This window comes from Scyliorhinus canicula, chromosome 15 (assembly GCF_902713615.1).
Source record: "Scyliorhinus canicula chromosome 15, sScyCan1.1, whole genome shotgun sequence".
In the NCBI taxonomy this organism is placed as follows: Eukaryota; Metazoa; Chordata; class Chondrichthyes; order Carcharhiniformes; family Scyliorhinidae; genus Scyliorhinus; species Scyliorhinus canicula.
In genome coordinates, this window is record NC_052160.1 from 15,429,387 (window position 1) to 15,446,938 (window position 17,552).

The 17,552-nt window shown below is 45.9% G+C and overlaps 1 long non-coding RNA gene across 3 annotated transcripts in view; it reads left to right on the forward strand.

Moving 5' to 3' along the window:
- Window positions 1–17,552, forward strand: part of LOC119978070 — a 100,319-nt gene that overhangs the window by 20,373 nt on the left and 62,394 nt on the right. For 2 of the 3 annotated variants that reach the window (XR_005463368.1, XR_005463369.1), the window contains 2 exons: window positions 770–857; window positions 12,996–13,233. This is a non-coding gene — a long non-coding RNA (uncharacterized LOC119978070). Of the gene's footprint in view, window positions 1–769; window positions 858–12,995; window positions 13,234–17,552 lie in introns of those variants that run through there. The other variant, XR_005463370.1, reaches the window with a different exon arrangement.

Consider the following 17,552-nt stretch of genomic DNA (forward strand, 5'->3'; position numbering starts at 1 on the left):
TTGCTGCATTTATCAATATTAAAGTTGTACCCGCATCGCAGGAGTAATGAGCATATGTTCTACATTAGACTCTGCTAACCATGACTGTAGTAAAGTAATGGCACTCCTATATCATTTTTGTGCTAGCCTTACATAATTTGGCAAGAAATAAATTGTACTGGAAGGTACTGCCACAGTACATTTTCATGGTCAGTTGGTATAAAGCAGTACGTGCACAGTACTGTGCATAAGCTTGCTGAGCCACAGATCTTCATGGGATTACAGCACACCAACAAATTGTAACTCCCAACAATTCCTAGCTATGCTGAGCTTGAATTTGAGGATTTAAATTGTACATCACCCAACATTTTCCCTTGTATAATTATAAAGAGCAGGAAAAAAAGACGTTGAAAAGAGTCAGCTTATGGATATTTTTGGTGCAAGTTTGAGTTATTTTGAGAAACAATTTAAAGTCTGTGCCTTAAAAATAAAATAATTGTGACTCCATTTTTTGTTGAAATCAACCGGCCTCGTGAAGTGGAAAATCACTGGCTTTCCGAGGGATTAGAATGGAAATTGTGCTGGAATTTGTTTATTTTTGTACTTTTCACATCTTGCCTGCTCTCTCGTTATCTGCAATTTATTGTGGCATGTTAGAAAACACCATATTTAATTAAAATATGACGCTACTCAAGGCGTATATTGCACTTTTCTAGTAGGCATATTTCCACCTTCAGTTCTTAACATATAACAACTTTAGACCATAACGACTGTTATCATTATCTCTCAGGCACCAGGTATTGACAGTGAAGGATGGCGACATCAGAACTATTTGATGTGGAGGAGGTACTGGTACTTGGGATGGAGATCTTCTAACGGTATGCAGCCATCAGCCTGATCCTCACCCCTGCGGTCTGCCTGCCTTTCTTTCACCATATTCCCAGTGCAGGCGCCTTCTCCTCTGCCAGATTTCCTCTACTGTTCTGCTTTAACAATTTACAACTCCTCTCGACCCATCTTTTATTTCTGCGCTGGTCTCATTAGTACCTGTTTTTGCCTTACACCACCATCCCCTTTGTTGTCTGATCGCTCCTATCCTCAACCCTATCACAGACCTTCTTTTCCTAACTACCTTTTCCCTGGCACTGTGCTTGTTGTAAAACTGTTCATTGCTAACATCATCTAGTACCGATGAAAGGTCATCGACCTGTCACGTCAACTCAATTTCTCTCACTGCAGAATTTCTCTGCAGTAATTGTCTCACCAGCTATTTGATATTATATCAAATTTTGGAGGAAGACTCAGCAGCACAGCAGGATTCTGCTTTGCTGGTACTGATTGGTATATGGCATCGGTTGGCGTACCGTGAATAAAGCAAATCTCCCAGTATAAATGCACACAAGACAAAAATGTTGCTTTCTTGCATTGACAGAGGGCTTGCCATTTGGCTGAACATTTTGTCCACAATTCAAAGATTTTGTACAAAGAAACCTCCTCCCTTTTGGGTCTGTGTTAAACATTTCTTGAAATTGTTTGGCGAGTTTCAAAGTGGGGTTTTATATTTTGTGTCAGGATATGCCATTTCACTTTAAGAAGCCAATAGTGTGCAATAATTGAGGTGAGTGCTCAACTTCTTGATTTTGATGCATTCTTCGGAAATGTTTGTACCAATTGGGTTGACATGGTTTCCGTTTCTGGCACTGTGTAGTTACGTGTCGCTGAAGTTGTCTTGCTGACATTAGCAATGACCTCGTCTCTTCAAAGGCAAATTACTGCGGATGCTGGAATCTGAAACCAAAAGAAAAAATGCTGGAAAATCTCAGAAGATCTGGCAGCATCTGTAAGGACAGAAAATAGCTAACATTTCGAGTCCAGATGACCCTTTGTCAAAGCTTTGACAAAGGTGCTCTTTTAGAGGGTCGGTCCAGACTCGATGAGCCAAATGGCCTTCTATTACTGCCCTGTTATCTTTGCAAGTCTTTGAATTGTCTTTGACAAAGGGTGATCTGAAATGTTAGCTCTTTTCGCTCCTTACAGATGCTGCCAGACCTGCTGAGATTTTCCAGCATTTTCTCTTTTGACTGTGGTAGTCACCACTGATGTATATATTGTATATAGAGGATGTTGTTATAGGTGCTTTATGGTGAGGCCCCTGGACTACAGGTATGCGGGGTAGATCCCTGCCTGCTGGTTCCGCCCAGTAGGCAGAGTATAAATATGTGTGCTCCCCGTACAGCAGCCATTTCGTCAGCTGCTGTAGGAGGCCACACATCTCAGTGTAATAAAGCCTCGATTACATCCTACTCTCGTCTTTGCGTAATTGATAGTGCATCAATTTATTACACTGAGTTTTTCAGAGATGGACCTCCGCATCAAGCCGGATCGCCTACAGCTGCATCCTCAAGCAGACAACGCCAAAAAGGATTTGAACATTGGCTAGCTGGTTTCGAAGCGTACATCGGGTCTGCGCCAGACACAATTCCCCACTGCCCCAAGGCCCACAAACGGTGCCTGGGTTCTTTTCCTATTATGCCCAGTGGGTCCCTAACTGTGCGGACAAGGCCCGCCCACTCTTTCAGTCCACAGTCTTTCCCCTGACGGCCGAGGCTCACCAGGCCTTCAACCGTATCAAGGCCGACAATGCCAAGGCCGCGATGCACGCGGTCGACGAGACGTTACCATTCCAAGTGGAGAGCGATGCATCAGACGTCGCTCTGGCCGCCATCCTCAACCAGGCAGGCAGGCCCGTGGCATTCTTTTTCCGCGCCCTCCATGCCTCCGAAATTCGGCACTTCTGTCGAAAAGGAGGCCCAAGCCATCGTTGAAGCTATGCAGCATTGGAGGCATTGCCTGGCTGGCAGGAGATTCACTCTCCTCACTGACCAACGGTCGGTTGCCTTCATGTTTAACAACACACAGCGGGGCAAGATCAAAAATGATAAAATCTTGAGGTGGAGGATCGAGCTCTCCACCTACAATTACGAGATTCTGTATTGCCCCGGTAAGCTCAACGAGCCCCCCAATGCCCTATCCCGAGGTACATGTGCCAGCGCACAAGTGGACCAACTCCGCACCCTGCACGACAACCTCTGTCACCCAGGAGTCACCCGTTTTTACCATTTCATCAAGGCCCGCAATCTGCCCTACTCCATCAAGGAAGTCAGGGCTATCACCAGAGACCGCCAGGTCTGCGCGGAGTGTAAACTGCACTTCTACCGGCCAGACCGTGCGCACCTGGTGAAGTCCTCCCGCCCCTTTGAATGCCTCAGCTTGGACTTCAAAGGGCCCCTCCCCTCCACCGACCGAAACACGTACTTCCTTAGTGTGGTCGATGAATATTCCCGATTCCCCTTTGCCGTCCCATGCCCCGACATGACGTCTGCCACCGTTATCAAAGCCCTCAACACCATCTTCGCTCTGTTCGGTTTCCCCGTCTACGTCCACAGCGACCGGGGATCCTCATTCATGAGCGATGAGCTGCGCCAGTACCTGCTCAATAGGGGCATTGCCTCTAGCATGACGACCAGCTACAACCCCCGGGGAAACGGGCAGGTAGAGAGGGAGAACGGGACGGTTTGGAGGGCCGTCCAGCTGGCCCTATGATCCAGAAATCTCCCGGCCTCCCGCTGGCAGGAGGTCCTCCCCAACGCCCTTCACTCCATTCGGTCGCTCCTGTGCACCGCGACTAATGAAACCCCCATGAACGTCTCTTTGCCTTCCCTAGGAAGTCCACCTCCGGGGTATCGCTTCCAATGTGGCTGGCAGCTCCAGGACCCGTTCTCCTCCGTAAACACGTTCGCCTCCACAAGGCGGACCTACATAGAACATAGAACAGTACAGCACAGAACAGGCCCTTTGGCCCTCGATGTTGTGCCGAGCCATGATCACCCTACTCAAACCCACGTATCCAACCTGTTGGTTGAGAGGGTACAGCTACTTCACGCCAACCCGCAGTACGCTTACATAGCGTACCCCGACGGCCGCCAAGACACAGTCTCCCTCAGGGACCTGGCACCAGCTGGTTCCCCACACACACCCCCCCCTCCGACCCGGTGCCACCCTCTCTTCCCCCGGCGCACCCCACCGCAGCTCCCGCTCCAGGACACTCCGCCCTCCCCTTGCCCACACCGAGGGATGAAGAGGATTTCGACACGCTCCCGGAATCTCCGAAGACCAAGCCGCCGCGGAGTTGCCACCAGCACTACGGCGCTCTCAACGACAGATTAAGGCACCGGACCGCCTGAATTTATAATTCTATCTGTACTTTTAAAACACAATTTCCTGTATATAGTTCTCCACCACCCCTGCCAGACTCATTTTTAACACTGATGTATATATTGTATATGGAGAATGTTGTTATAGGTGCTTTACGGTAAGGCCCCTGTACAACAGGTAGACCCCTGCCTGCTGGCTCCGCCCAGTAGGCAGAGTATAAATATGTGTGCTCCCCGTACAGCAGCCATTTCGTCAGCTGCTGTAGGAGGCCACACATGTCAGTGTAATAAAGCCTCGATTACATCCTACTCGTCTTTGAGTAATTGATAGTGCATCATTGACCTCTTCTCTTTACTTCAATGTCTTTTCCCAGAAAAAACAGCAAATTTTCAGCTTTGACACACCTTTCATTTAAATACTTTTTCATGTTCACAAATTTACATAGAACATAGAACAGTACAGCACAGAACAGGCCCTTCGGCCCTCAATGTTAGGCAGCACGGTAGCATGGTGGTTAGCATAAATGCTTCACAGCTCCAGGGTCCCAGGTTCGATTCCCGGCTGGGTCACTGTCTGTGTGGAGTCTGCACGTCCTCCCCGTGTGTGCGTGGGTTTCCTCCGGGTGCTCCGGTTTCCTCCCACAGTCCAAAGATGTGTGGGTTAGGTGGATTGGCCATGCTAAATTGCCCGTAGTGTAAGGTTAGTGTGGTGGGGGGGGGGTTTGTTGGGTTACGGGTATAGGGTGGATACGTGGGTTTGAGTAGGGTGGTCATTGCTCGGCACAACATTGAGGGCCGAAGGGCCTGTTCTGTGCTGTACTGTTCTATGTTCTATGTTGTGCCGAGCCATGATCACCCCACTCAAACCCACGTATCCACCCTATACCCATAACCCAACAACCCCCCCCCCTTAACCTTACTTTTATTAGGACACTACGGGCAATTTAGCATGGCCAATCCACCTAACCCGCACATCTTTGGACTGTGGGAGGAAACCGGAGCACCCGGAGGAAACCCACGCACACACGGGGAGGACGTGCAGACTCCGCACAGACAGTGACCCAGCCGGGAATCGAACCTGGGACCCTGGAGCTGTGAAGCATTTATGCTAACCACCATGCTACCCTGCTGCCCCCAAATTTAATATGATCTTGGAGAATCTAGCTCGTGCAGGGATACTTCAGTTAAAATCTGCGTTCCGTGTAAACAGGAGAAAAAAGGACAACAGAATAATTGAGTTATCAGACATGTCGATGGTTACATGAATAGCAAGTGATACCTCTTTAATCGTTTGTTATGGTGGGGGGAAAGGGTGGGGGGATGGGGGTGCCTTCCTAGGTTGATAGAGGCAAAGTGAAATCAGGCCGCAGCATAGGCTGCACACGCATTGGCAATCTTGTGCACCACTTGGGCAGGCCCAGTAAGTAGCCTCAGGTCACACGTCTACTGCTGCTATGCAATATTGCTGTATGCCAAATAACCTACTCACCAGTGTGTGAAGAGGAAACATAGAAAAGCTCATGAAGTCACTTCAACGTGATTAAAGCCTGATGGTTACTGAATATATATCCGCTATCGGGAATTCATGTATCCTATTTATTGCCCAGCAATTGTGATGTGAATTCCAAGTAGATCATTACAAATTAGTTGAAGATTGGTGCAGCAGTAAGAACAGTAAATTTCTCCTACTGTCTACAGTCTTTCAAGCTTGGCATTGTCTAATCAGTACTCTTTTGTGCTTCGAACATCGGTGTTGCAATGTGGTTCTTATTTCTTGGCATCTCAAAACAAACACTACCTGGAAAAATCAGCACCATGTGGTGGAGTCTGTTTCTTTGATTTTTAAATAAATTTAGAGTACTCAATTCATTTTTTCCAATTAAGGGGCAATTTAGCGTGGTCCATCCACCTACCCTGCACATCTTTGGGTTGTGGGGGCAAAACCCTTGCAAACACGGTGAGAATGTGCAAACTCCACACGAAAATGAAAATCGCTTATTGTCACAAGTAGGCTTCAAATGAAGTTACTATGAAAAGCCCCGAGTCGCCACATTCCGGCGCCTGTTCGGGGAGGCTGTTACGGGAATTGAACCCGCGCTGCTGGCCTTGGTCTGCTTTACAAGCCAGCTATTTAGCCCACTGTGCTAAATCAGCCCCAGAAATGTGGGCAGTGACCCAGAACTGGGATCGAACTTGGGACCTCAGCGCCGTGAAGCTGCAGTGCTAACCATTATGCCATCGTGCTGCCCTTTCTTTAGTTAATGAGATATTGTGTGATATTTTGAGATATGTCCTGAAACATATACACATACATTATGCAGCCATCTTAATTTGAATACACAGGATGGTTTGATGTACTCATTTAGGTTAAATTGTACGATGTACGAAAGGGGCAGCAGGGTAGCATGGTGGTTAGCATAAATGCCTCACAGCTCCAGGGTCCCAGGTTCGATTCCCGGCTGGGTCACTGTCTGTGTGTAGTCTGCACGTCCTCCCCCTGTGTGCGTGGGTTTCCTCCGGGTGCTCCGGTTTCCTCCCACAGTCCAAAGATGTGCGGGTTAGGTGGATTGGCCATGCTAAATTGACCGTAGTGTCCTAACAAAAGTAAGGTTAAGGGGGGGGTTGTTGGGTTACGGGTATAGGGTGGATACGTGGGTTAGTGTAGGGTGATCATGGCTCGGCACAACATTGAGGGCTGAAGGGCCTGTTCTGTGCTGTACTGTTCTATGTTCTATTTTCTATGTCTTCACCATAAAATTATATGAAGGAGAGGGTACAGCTTTCTAATCAAGAGGGGCTATTGTTTCATTTTATGATATAAATTAACAGATGGAAACAATTGCCAAGTTTGACGAGCAATGAGAAGCCCTGCCTCCCGGCTGTGCACATCAGGAAGTTGCAACCTTCCCAATTAATTTGCAGTGGCATCTGAAAGTGCACAATGCAGTGCCTGATCATGCAATGAGAGTGCGTTTAGTTTAGAAACTCAAGGCATCACTTTTCCTGTTGCATGTATTGTGTGAAATAAGTGAAATGCATTGTCAAATGTAAGGCACCAAGTTAAACCTGCCAGTAGTTTGAATATTTTTGTGAGGGCCACGAAGAATCCAGCACGAGTTTTCAGGATACAAAGAAATAACATTTATTTACAACAACATATATATTCAGCAGCAGCAGCAGCAGCAGCAGCAGCAGCAGCAGCAGCAGCAGCAGCAGCAGCAGCAGCAGCAGCAGCAGCAGCAGCAGCAGCAGCAGCAGCAGCAGCAGCAGCAACTTCCCTTGCTGCTCACTCCTCTCTCTCTGCTGGTTCCAAACTGGCCAGCTCTATTTATGCAGGGAGTCTGCTAATGATTTCTCCTCCCCCCTCATTGGGGAAGCTCATACTCCCACAGGATTGTGGGATTGTCATTAGTGGTAATGGATAAGCAGCCAGGTTGTAACAAATATGCTCATCCCATTGAAACCTTTGGTGATCCAAATGGAAGGTGCGAGTGTCAGTGGGGCCTGGATTGGGACCCAGGCCCATTATTGTACAGATTTGTCACAGACTTATAGCTCCATCACAATTTATATGCAATACCATTGTCCAATTCTTGCACCTATTGTGGAGTTACACTTGAAAGTCAGACATTTCCAGGATAAAATCAACACTTCATGGTTTCAAACGAGGTAAACATTTTGAACATTGGACTATAGGTGAATTTATTAAGGTCAACATTTCAATCATTTTTTTAATAGAAATTTAGAGTACTCAATTTTTTTTTTCCAATTAAGAGGCAATTTAGCATGGCCAATCCACCTAACCTGCACATCTTTGGGTAGTGAGGACAGACACGGGGAGAATACAAACTCCACACGGACAGTGACCCAGAGTCGGGATTTGAACCCGGGTCCTCAGCGCCGTAGTCCCAGTGCTAACCACTGCGCCATGAGCCGCCCACATTTCAATCATTCTAAGACGGAAGTAGATCTGTACTTAGAAAAAATATAATTTTTATACTCCTATTTTCTCAAAAAACAAAATTATAATTTTCGTGAATATGTGCTCAATTGACAAATTATTAAATATGAAGTATATCTTCTCTGTGTGATTCTGCAACAGTTGTAAACATTAAACGGAGGTTGGGATTGATGAAACAAACCCAGTAAGTCTTCAGGTAAGGCCGTGATGATGGATTAAAAATAATAAACTTCCATTCTTATACTGTTTTATTCTCCCCTCTCAAATTACTTTGACAGGCAGTGTATGTTATGTTGAATCGTGGTAGCCATTTTGCACTTAACCTTCAGCAAAAAGCAATAAGAATAGTCACTAGTTAATCTTTTTTTAATGGTATTGAGTAAGGGAAAAATGTTGGTCATGCAAACACAAGCTTGAATGTCCACTGGAAAAGCAAATGAGTCCTCAAATGTCCAACGGTGCACCTTATTACTCCAGTGGAGTGCCAGTCTATATAACAAAAACATTTTGCAGTTATGCAGCACCTTTAATACAGAAAAATGTCCCAAGGCACTGCACAGTTTTGCAGACAGACAAAAATAGATGCTGAGAAAACTGGGATATTAGGAGAGTTGACTCAAAGTTTGATCAAAGGGAATGGTTTTAATTAGTGGCTTAGAGGAGTGGGGTGGGTCAGTAGTGCTTGTTTCGGGAGGGAAACATGGGGCGGGATTCTCTCAGCCCGGGACCGGGCCGGAAAATCCACGCTTCCGGGCCATGCCGCCCCAAAGCCGGCACGCGATTGCGGAGAATCGGCACCATTGGCGCCGGCGAGTTTGGTGCGGCGCCGGTCGTGGGCCACTCTACACGGCTAGCCCGCCGATTCTTGGCCCATGATGGGCCGAGCGGCCGTAGTGAAAACGCTGAGTCCCGCTGGCGCCGTTCACACCTGCTCGCAGCCGGCGGGAACTCTGTGTGGAAGGGTCGGGGGGGGAACGGCCTGTGGGGGGGGGAGAGGGGACTCCGACCCCAGGGGAGAGCCTCCGATGCGGCCTGGCCCGCGATCGGGGCCCACCGATCGGCGGGCCGGCCTCTCTGGCTGGCAGCCTCCTTTCCTCCTCGCCGGCCCCTGTAGCCCTGCGCCATGTTGCTTCGGGGCCGCCGCGTTGAAGGAAGCCACAGCGCATGCGCACGTTGGCACCGGAGCCACTGCGTATGCGTGGATCCCGCGGCACACAGTTCGCAGCGGGATCGGCAGCTGGAGCAGCGTGAACCACTCCAGTGCTGTGCTGGCCCCCTGTAGGGGCCAGAATTACTCCTGGCAGCGGCCCGTTCACGCCGTCGTAAAACATGAACCGTTTATGACGGTGTGGACACTCTGACGCGGGATGGGAGAATCCCACCCATCGTGCCTGGACAGTTGCCACTGATGAGTCAGAATCAAGGGAGAAATGCACAAGAGGCTAGAATAGAGTTCTGGACTTAAGATGTGGAATGAATAGTTGTGAACTATTGTCATGTTGATGATGGATAGGACTCTGTTAAGGATAATTTTATCACATTCCCAATGTAACAGTATTGGTACAGGTGTGTATGTGTGATTCTACATGCTTCAACTTCACCATTAACATTATGCGTGACTCTATGTGTGACTTCACCCTATCTGACTGCGTCACAGCTCAGCCCAAGACCCAAGTCCGTATGAAACTACAGAGAGTCGTGAACACAGCCCAGTCCATCACCTGAACCGGCTTTCCATCCGTTGACTCTGTCTGCACCTCCCGCTGCATAATCAATCATCTCTCCCACATGGGTTAATCTCTCTCCCATCGGGCAGAAGATACAAATATTTGAGACATGAACGAACCAATTCAAAAGCAGCTTCTTCCCCACCATTGCCAGACTCCTGAATGACCCTCTTATGGACTGAACTGATCTCTCCACGCATTTTCTCTACTGTGTAGCACAGCACGCCGCATGTTTCACCCGATGTCTATGTATTTACATTGTGTATTTATTGTATGTCCTATGTTTTTCATGTACGGAACAATCTGCCTGGACTGTAGCAGAACAATACTTTTCACTGTACCTCAGTGCACATGACAATAAATCTAAATTATCATGTCATTTCAATACACAAAGAATCACAGTGTGTTGGAGTGAAACTAGAGGAGAGAGCAATGCATTAACTTGTTTCGGTGGTTTGATTTGCATAGCTGTCTGCCATTGGTGCAGAACACCGGCTTACCATTGGCCCTGGTCGGTCATGTGCCTCTCGACCGATTGGTTGAGACCAGTCATGTGACGGCTCTCCGATTGGTCGAGAGGCTGAGTTAACCACACCTCCATACCGAGGTATAAATAGTCAGAACGCCCGGCGGTCGTCCATTTACTGTAGTCACCCGCAGGGCTAACTTCTAGCTTATTAAAGCCTAACTTTTGACAACAGCAACTCGTCTCGCGTTCAATTGATGGTTTATCACTTGTCGCGACGACAGGTCTTATAATAGTACAAAGTCAAGTGTTTGTCTCGTTGGTTGAAGAAAAGGAGAGTCTATTGCCTTTGTAGAGGGATCACCCTCAAATACATTGGGCACTAACAAGTCTCCAAGGTTGGCAAGATGGGATCTTAAATTATAATGCTCGTTTTGTCCTCATTCAGCGTATGCTGCCACCATGGTGAAACATTGAAGCGTGTACTGGAAACAACTGCTTGGAGGATCATTAAGCTGATTGCCACTTTATTTGCCAGTTAGTTCTTACTCAAGAGGCTCTACAGTATTCTCACATCAGCCCCCCTCAACAGTGACCTGCTAATTGGCAGTTAACTAGACTTCTCAGGTATTCTGAGCACTACTTAATGGTACATCACCTCTTAGAATCAGAGAGTGTACAGAGCAGAAGGAGGTAATTCAGCCCATCGGGTCTGCACCAGCCCTTCGAAAGAACACCCCACTTAAGCCCACGCTTCCATTCGATCCATGTAACCCAGTAACCCCAGCTAACCTTTGGGACTCTAAAGGGGCAATTGATCGTGGCCAATCCACCTAACCTGCACATCTCTGGACTGTGGGAGGAAACCTGAGCACACGGAGGAAACCCACGCACACATGGGGAGAACGTGCAGACTCCTCACAGTCACCTGAGGCCGGAATTGAACCCGGGTCCCTGGAGCTGTGAGGCAGCAGTGCTAACCACTGTGCCACCCCAAGCCACCCTAAGTGTGATAACTTGGGCTAAGTAAAGGCATGTTGTTTTGGTGCTATTTGTGCCATTTAAGGACTAAAATTATGATGATGTGTGTGCACATTTCAGGGTGTTAGCACCATACAGCCGAGCAGGCAGGTGACATCAATTAGTGTGTAACACTGACCTGATGCCAACTGTGTCAGTTTGGAGCTCAATGCTTCATCTGATAGCTTCTCTTCACCTCACACAGCTGAACACACATTAAGCAGTAGGAGGACGCACCCATTCTTATGCCCAGTGAAGCAGTTGAGGCTCCTTCATTAAATGTTTTTAAGGTAAAGATAGATAGTTTTTTGAAGATTAAAGGGATTAAGGGTTATGGTGTTCGGGCCGGAAAGTGGAGCTGAGTCCACAAAAGATCAGCCATGATCTTATTGAATGGCGGAGCAGGCCCGAGGGGCCAGATGGCCTACTCCTGCTCCTAGTTCTTATATTCTTATAAGCTATTTGAAGAGGTTGGTTGCTAGTTGATTTTTTTGCCGGCTGTTGTTACATAGCTACATGTTTTTTCTATAATTTCTATAATTGCTTCAAATTGAATAAATCTATGGGAGTGTTATGGCATATGCTGAGGAACTTTCTTGCTTGACTTCAAAGCCTCTGCAAAAAAACAGTTGTGCCCAGTGTACCAGCAGGCATTCCCCTTTGAAAATACCATGATTGGGAGAATAGGCAGAGGTCACACAGAGCAGGACAAACTGCTAGAAGAGGAAGAAGAGGTCTCAGGAGAAGACTGTATTCATCCAAGATACTTGGAGAGAAATTCTCCACCTGGACCTTAGTAAGCAACAATATCTGAGATGTTTATGCTTAACTAAGAGTGGTGCATCACTTATTGTTCATTTAATACTGGAGGGGACTTCTGAAACACATTAGGTAACTTTCTGGGACACTTTGTCAAGACTTCAACAATCTATCAACTTTTATTCTGGAAACGATCAAGAGTTCTTTGTTCCTCTACTTCATTGGAGTCACCAGGAGAAAGACAGGGCTTGGTCATGGGCATCTTGCACAGTTCCCAGTGGCCTGCCGTAGGATTGGGAAGAGAATAAAAGACCAGGCAGGGCAGCACCAGCTGCTGAATGAGGTAACAGGTGTGCAAGATGGGTTGCATCCCCTCCGGACCGCCTCCACCAGGACCTCCAGCGCTCAGCCCAAAAATCATCCTGAAACCTGAGGCTGGATGTCAGCCAAATCTTTCCACAACTTCAATCAAAGTGGAGTGAGTGAGGCTCATTGCTTCATGAAAGTTGCATCTAATCAGCACCTGAGTGCTAAACCTGCAGGTGTCTCTGTTTTAGCACCTCCAGGGAAGATCAATTTATCGCAATCAGCATCAATAATTAGGACTAAAATAACATGCTAAAACTGGCGTGTCTTATCAGCAGAGTATCCATTTAGTGCTTGCTTTCACCTTTTCACCAAAATAATTCGCTTCATCCGCGACATTTTCTGCAGGAAGGAAGAAAGGTCCAAACATTGTGCTGACAAAAAAAAATCTCGAGTGACAATGAAAGCAAAGCTTCTGGCACATATTGCAGTGATAGATTTTCAGCATTCTGTGCCATCTACATGTCTCATATTGTGACTATCTTTTTGAATTATTTCCACAGTGTTCTCTAACCATGATCTTTGCAACGAGATTCTTTGAGGCAGTCAGTTTACTGGTCATGTCTGCCATTGTTTACGATCGGAAAACTCTCACTCTGTTAATGCACCAGGATTGGCAGCAACGTACAAGGGCAAACACAACGCAGGAATTTGTTTACCAGAAGCTATCGGCATGGAAACGTTACTTCTGCCAGCTTCCAGTCTTTTAACTTTGATTATTCATTTCTCAAAGGATAAATGCTATTGAAGTGCCAAAAAAGAACTTTTCGCTCGACAGAGGGAATTCAATTGTAATATCTACAGATGGAAGTCTCCTGTCATGAGTTAGGTTGACATTTCTCTGATTCACCGTGCAGAAGATGCTGCATGATCTGAGTTCAACAATGCCTGAAGTTGATTAATGTCCTTTAAAAAAAATCAAATCATCTTGAACAATAAATGCAATAGAAACAACAGTCGTAGTAGAAGTGTTATAATCCATTCGTGATATCAGTGTTAGAGGATCCTGCACAACACTTGTTATAATGATGTGGTTTATAAGGTTGTTGTGTTTTGCCACTGAAGGAAAACCCAGCTCAAACTTTTCAAATCTCAGTAACAATCGGTAATACTGGCACCAGTAACATTGGAACTCCATTGTAATGGAGACAAGAGCAATTGGGGCGTGTTTTACTGGTACTCTTCATTTCCTCGGCTGGAATGTTTGGAAAAGTCCAAACCAAAACTAGGTTGATGTTCCACTTGATCACCTCGGGGTTGGAGAAGTGGAAATGATGTTTTTGCTACTGCAACAATTGGGGGTATACACTACCTTTACTGGAGTTACATGTTCCTATACAATTTGCAGGAGAGTTATCAAAGAAAACGTGACATTGAGCCACATGGGCAAATATTAGGATTTTGGTCAAAGATGCCGGCTTGCAGGAATGTCATAAAGGAGCAAAGAGTGGCAGAGCGATCTGGGGAGCGAATTTCTTAGAGTTTCTTAGGAATGGAATGCTTTTGAAGAGCAGTAGATTGTATATGCTTTCCAAGAATGTAGAATTGCAGTTATGTTGTACAGATCCATAGAATAGAATCCATAATATCCCTACAGTGCTGAAGGAGGCCATTTGGCCCATTTGAGTCTGCACCGACCCTCCGAACGATCACTCCACCCGTGGCACTCCCCCGCCCTATGCCCCTAACCAATCCACCGAGCCTGTACTTTGTTGGACACTAACGGGCACTTTAGCATGCCCAATGCACCTAAACTGCACATCTTTGGACTGTGGGAGGATACTGGAGCACTCAGGGGAAACCCATGCAGACACGGGGAGAAAATGCAAGCTCCACACAGACAGTCACCCAAGGCTGGAATTGAACCTGGGTCCCTGGTGCTGTGAGGCAGCAGTGCTAAACACTCTGCATCCATGCCACTGTGTAACCGGTTAAAAGAAAGAAGGAGTTGCATTTATATATTCACTACCTCAATGTCCCAAACAGCTTTATAGCTGATGAAGTACTTTTGAAGTGTAATCACTGTTGTGACGTAGTAAGCAAATGCATAGCCAGCAATTTTCATACTCATAAAGGCGTGAAGCCAGTTTTGAATTGACATTGGTTCCCACATAGTTAAAATTGCTCGCAGTGTTCCATTATAGTTTCATGGCGGAGTGCATGGAATTTCACATGGAACATGATTACAAGACTTTAGAAGATCTTGTTATCAATCAATAATGCACAGCCCTCCCTTATCCATGATCTTTCAGAGTCAGATAGCTTTGTTCCATCCGTATCATCATCACTGGCAATTGGGCAGGAGGAATTTGGTAACTGTGCAGTCTGGAATTCCTACCACTTTATAGGGCAAGTCCTTTAATGTGGGATCCTTTGATCTTTCCCTTGCTTCAAAACTGGAAATCATGCTTTCACTAGACTGTGCTACTTCACAGTATTTTCATTTATGTGCACATAAAGACAACCATCTTCAAAGAAAATAACAGAACTGTTACAAAAAGACTTATTAAATGGTACTCTTATAGCAAAAGGATTGATGTAATGATTGTAGAGGGGAAAAAAAAAAACAAGTATCGCAAAAGTCACTTTGAAAGAGGGTTCAAATTCAGTTTCTTCCAAATGCATTCCTTCTGAGCGGAACGCTCTCCAGATAGATTGTTGGAAGACCAACCAAATTAACCAAGTGGCTTGCAATGTTGGTCATCAGAAAAGCAGCCCACATGATTGGCACCCTGAGCATTAAACATTCTTTAACATGCGCTCCCTCCACTACTGAAGCACAATGGCCGCAATGTGTATCGTACACAACTCGTCAACAGCACCTTACATATATGTGACCTCTACTACTTAGAAGAACAAGGGCAGCAGATGCATGGGAACGCCTCCAACTGCAAGTTCCCCTCTAAGACACATAACAGCCTGACTTGGAAATATACCGTTGTTCCTTCACTGTCGCTGGATCAAATTCCTGGAGCTCCCTCTCTAGTACGCCACTGTGGGTGCATCTCCACCACATGGCCTGCAGTGGTTCAAAGTGACTACCATCACCACCTTCCCAAGGGCAAATAGGGATAGCCAATAAATGCTGGCCTAGCCAGTGAGGCCTGTGAAATGAATAAGCAAAAAAGAGGAGGATTGAGGCAGTTAGGCCTCTCACAAGTAGCGTCACTTGATCCCTGTAGTTCTAATTGTATTTACTCAAAGCAAATTATGGTAGTTATGGCAGGACTATTTTGAATGGAGATAAAAAGTACAAATACTGGAGCAACTGTGCTAGTTTCTGAAAAGCTGTAAAATATGGCCCAGGTTTGCTCCACTGGGTCATTTCATAACATACACAGTTGGACATTTACCTGCACCGTTCAGCTCAAAATGTTTTTGCCTGGCCAGTAGCTGCAAGCATGAGCTGATAACAGAAGGAAACAGGGGACTTGATGTTGGTGAACAATGGGGTAAACAGTGCATTTTTTAGAATAATGAGATTTAAACAGCAAGGACTGTCAAATTAGCTGCGAATAAGTTTTGCAAAAAGAAAGAAACGATGGAGGGAAGGAGGTTATCACTCACATGCTGCTATCTTTTCAGCAGATTCTGGGCTTTAATATTGTGGGTATAAATTTAAGAACAAGCCCTCACCATTCTGACAAATTGTCTGCACCCGAACCACTAACTTATCCATTTTTCAGATTTGAGCTTTTGCCAGCTAGATCTGTGTTTTTGCAGCAATTTATGTTCTTATTCAACTTAATAATTACACCAGTTTTTTTCTTCAAATGCTGTGTTTATGAAATTTAAAATAGTTTGAAAAAGACATGTTCCGTGATTTAATCTCGCACGTTTGATGAACACATTCTGATGGGAAAGAGATACCAACTGTTTAACCCAGGTACTTTGATTAAATTGTGACCATAGAGAGGAGCCATTTGACCTGTAACCTGCAGGCATCAAGTACAGGTCTTGCAGCTGCCTGCCACTCAAACCTGCCCGCCTCAGGCTACTTCCATGAATGCTTAGCCAAGCGGGAGCAAGGCGTTTCTGATTGGGGTAGAAGTTGATATAGTTCGGCTCACACAATTTAAACTGTAGCTCTTACTGGGATGGATGGCAACAGCATTAACGACCTGCCCTGGCGAGGGAAAACGGTTAATATAGGAAACAAAAAAAGTAAACTTTGAAATAATTAGTGTCAGGTTTGAAGCGAGCTCATGCCAAGAGCGTCAGCCACAATTTCTGGTGCCCGGACTGGTGCAGCTGCTGCAAGCAGCACCTAGCCAACGCTATGACAGGAACTGGGAATTAATTTCAATGGAAAAAAAGAACCTCTTGAAATACTTCATGAACGGTCCCATTTAAGTTGCCCCGACTACATTAATACTTGGTCATAGAATGAGATCGGAGACCCTTTTTATAGACAGTGCAGCTTGCTTCAAATGTGAAGGAGCAGCTGGAGTTGTAGTACTGAAAGTAATGATGTGGAGATGCCGACATTGGACTGGGGTGAGCACAGTAAGAAGTCTTACAACACCAGGTTAAAGTGCAACCCAACAGCACCGTGGGTGTACCTGGACTGTAGTGGTTCAAAAAGATGCTCGCCACCACCATCTCAAGAGGAATGAATGCTGATCCTTGCTCAGTGATGTCCCCATCCCTCAAATGAATAAAAAAAAATTGTCACAACTAAAAATTCATTTTGAAAACTAGTTTCAAACAAATTGCGACCAAATCGACCATTAACTCCACTGAAAGACACACTAGTGTGTCAGTCGAGCGTGGAGTGGACAAGATAGACATCATGATTTTGTTATGCTTCTGGGATGGTTTTCTAAAGATGTTTTATACATTCGAGGTACTGTCGTATTACAACAGATGCCTACATTCAACAGAGAAAGATCATTGTGGCTTTCCACATACATATACAACATTTACTATACTTTTGTATCTGCAGCCAGCAATTTTGCATTTCGTTCTCCCTGGCCGGGTACCACATACGTACCCTTTGCTCCCCTCGGCCAAATGACATTTCATTCAAACTAGTGCTTTGTGCTACACTGTGTGGAACA